This window comes from Microtus ochrogaster, unplaced genomic scaffold (assembly GCF_000317375.1).
Source record: "Microtus ochrogaster isolate Prairie Vole_2 unplaced genomic scaffold, MicOch1.0 UNK149, whole genome shotgun sequence".
Lineage (NCBI taxonomy): Eukaryota > Metazoa > Chordata > Mammalia > Rodentia > Cricetidae > Microtus > Microtus ochrogaster.
In genome coordinates this window covers 70,282-74,187 of record NW_004949247.1, presented here as the reverse complement: position 1 = coordinate 74,187, position 3,906 = coordinate 70,282, and positions in this window count along the sequence as shown.

Genomic DNA, 3,906 nt, shown 5'->3' with positions numbered 1-3,906 from the left:
CCCTATCAGATTGTCTGTATCTCCCTAATCTCACACCCAAGATTCTAGTTCTGCCCACTCTTGATGTGTTACACTTTTTGGGTCCACAGAGTCTGCAGCCCTCCTTTGACATGGACCATCACTAGATCCTAAGACTCAGTATCTGTCTCATGTTTTATCACGGTGACAAATCAAGGGCACCTGGAGTTCCCAGACAAACAAGCCTTTTCAGTCACCTCCTCACACTAATATGGGAGATTGTATCTAGGTTAACATCCTCCCACAGGATAAAATGTTCGTATTCAGGCATCTGCACTGGCCTGCCCTTAGGGTTCTGACAGGATATGTCCTCAGCTGAAGCCACTGGGAGCACCTTCTGTGCACATTTGCTGTGTTCCCTTGTGAAAGGCGGGCCTTGCCTTCCTCCTGTTGATTTCTCTTCTGCCACTCTTGTCTACTTGCCTCTGCTCAGTCTCTGTCCCTTCCCAGCCCCCTTCTTTCCTCCTGTCTCTGTCCCTTTTTAGCCCCTTCTCTTTCCTCTTCTAATAAACCTTCCTAGTGAGCCCTGATGTATGACATGACTACTTCCCACCATTTTCAATTGAATTGTAGCCTTGATTCCCCAAGAATAGGGAGGCTCTGTTAGTGCTTTCTCCAGCCCGCTGGCAGTCGTAGGCACTCCTACACATGGAACTGGGTCCAAATATGACAGACAGCCTTGCTCCTCCAACTAATGGATCGCTGGGTCCCCCTGTCGAACACTGGCATGATTGGTGAGTTTCCCCACTTCTCTACCTCTGGCAATTTCCCACATGTGAGGATTCTCTCTCAAATGTGTCTTCTTGCTTCTCAGACAATTCTTGGTACCTGGCAATCCATGTGTCTCTCAGACACAACCCTGGCCCCTGCTCTGTGTATCACTACTCAGAGAAGCCTGTGCCTTCTAAATCGATCCTGTCTGAATTCCTGGGACACTAGGAATTGCAGACCCTTGGATCTTACTTATCTGCCTCACTCATGGGAACTGTGTCATTGTCTGTTTCTCCTTGGTCCCCACTGTGATGTCTCTTGGAAAACCTCAGACTTTTATCCTTAATGACTTCTAAACTCTTCTGCCTTTGTAGCCAGATCTGGCTCAGATACCCTTTAGACATCAGTTCAAATGGCCATTTCCAGGCACCCTGTATCCAGATATTTTACAGGACCTTTTCAACATTCCTCCAGGGATCAGACAGATGGAAGGAGGTATCTGCCTCTCGCTCTTCTACTCTCCCCCTCCCAACACACCCCTTGCATTAACTCTGCTGTGTGTGGCTTGTTTGCTTAGTGGCGTGCCTTGGCAGGGCCAGCCAATGGTACCCACCTCTCGCTAGGACCCCACCTGCCTGCTCCACTTGCAGCAGATTTGCTCTCTTCCACCTGCAGCAAATCTGCTTTTTCGTTCACTAGCAACTTCACTTTCCAGTCAGTACTGGTACTGGGTCTCTGGTGGGGCTATGTGCCACTGACCATTCCCCTTTACATGAAGTTTCATTTCTTTTATTTTTCTTTTTCCAAATATTTTTTAGTTTTTTTTAAATAAATTTTATTACTTTAAAAAAAAACAATCCAAATTCCAACTCTCTCCCCTCCTCCCAGTCCCCTTCCACATCCCTCCCAGCCACCCACTACAATCCTAAGCAAGGGCGATGCACCACACCACATGGAAAGGCCAAGGCCCTCCCTACTACATCTATGTTGGGCAAGGTGTACATCCAAACAGAATAGGATCCCAAAAAGCCAGTACATGCAGTAGAGACAAATCCCAGTGTCACTATCAGTGGCCCCTCAGTCTGCCCCTACTACCAACCACATTCAGAGACACTAGTTCATCCCCATGGTCATTTACTCCCAGTCCAGTTGGAGTTGGTGAGCTACCATTAGCTCAAGCAAACTGTCTCAGTGGATGACCCCCTCATGGTCTTGACTTCCTTGCTCATACTCTCACTCTTTCCACTCTTCAACTGGATCTTGGGAGCTCAGTCCAGTGCTCCGATGTGGGACACACACACTAACACAGACATCTGATACCCCCCACCACCAGCATAACCCAAAGAAACGAAACACATAAACACTATTACTGAAAAATAACCGGAGTTAACAACCACTGGTCAATAATATTGCTTAATATTAATGGACTCAATTTACCTATAAAAAGACACAGGCTAAGAGAATGGATATGAAAACAGGATCCAGCATTCTGCTGTTTATTTGGAACACACCTCAACCTCAAAGACAGACACTACCTTAGAGTAGAGTAAAGGGTTAGGAAAAGATTTTAAATCAAACAGACCTATGAAACAAGTGGGTGTGGCAATCCTATTGTTTAACAGAATTTATTTCAAACTAAAATCAATCAAAAGAGATGGAGAAGGTCACTTTATATTCACAGCAGGAACAATTCATCAAGAGAAAGTCTCAATCTGAATATCTATGCCCTTAATACAAGAACACCCACATATGTAAAAGAAATACTACTAAAACTTAAATTGCACATCAAACCCCACACACTAATAGTAGGTTTCATTTCTTGAGCACAGCCCTCTCCTTGCCTTCTGGTTTTTCCTGGTACCAGTTGAGTGTGTCTTGGACTCAGAGCCCTTGGCCCCTGTTCTTGTGTGACAGCATTCTGAATATCTTGTGACTTCTGTATCCCTGGATCTGCCTCATCCTTGGGATCTGTGTCATACACCTGCTCAGGTTTGAAGATCCACTGACCACTTCTTTTAAATTAAATCTGGCCTCAGTATTTCTTAACCAGTCAGTCAGGAAAATGAGAAAGAATTCTCCACTTTCTTTCTTTTTCTTTTTCACTTTCTTTCCTTTTCTTGGCTCCAAGAACTGCTTGTGTCTGTCTGTTCCCACTCTCTAAATGTCCTGTCTGTTTGCTGCAACATGTAGGTCAGATGGAGAAGCCAGATTCTTCTTGCTCATCACACACCGGTTCTCCTTTCCTTTATATTTACTCAATTCCTGTTAATGTGTGTGTGCATGTGCGTGTGTGTGTCTGTGACTTGAATTTAAATGTTAGCAGTGTTTAATGCTGCTTGTATGTGTATGTAACTTGGATTCAACAGTATGTATGTGTGCATGTAACTATTGTTTTCAGCAATCACGTGGCTCTCCTCCATCTTGCCTGATGATCTCATCATGATTTCTTGTGGGCTCCAGGGAGTCAACCTGGATCCATCTCGAACAACAATTTGCCAGATCTAAGCAGTGCCTGACGGTTCCACAGAGCCTGGACAGTGAACTGAAATTGCCAGATATCCCAGGACATCTCCAGTAACCCCGAATTTCTCAAGTCCCGCGGAGATGACTGATGTTCCCCAGTTCAGCAGGAAGCAGTTTCAAGAACATGACACCCTCATCCCTGCTTCACCTGCTACCTCTTCTAACTCCTCACCTTTTTTTATAATAAATAAAAGGGAGGACTGTTAGTATTCAGGCATCTGTATTGGCCTGCCCTTAGGGTCCTGACAGGATATGTCCTCAGCAGCAACCACTAAGAGCACACATGTGCACATTCTCTATGTTCACTTATAAAAGGCAAGCTGTGCCCACCTCCTGTCTCCTTTCTCTTATGCCACTCTTTCCCCCAAGCAACATTCTCTGCTTCTCTCTCTTCCCCCTCTATCTCTCTACCCATTTTTCTGCCATTTTTTCTCTTCTCTTCCAATAAAACTCCCATGCGAATCCTATTGTATGGAATGACATTTTCCTACCATTTAAAATAAATTATAACACAAAAGGCCACTAGAATCTGTCCAAATTGGACCCTGCCAAGCTCTCACAAGTCCTTCAGCAGTAATGCTTCAAAGTCTGCCACTGTGGATCCATCTGTCCAGAGTTAAGATGCTCTGTCCACAGAATCTCCACTGCTCTGTT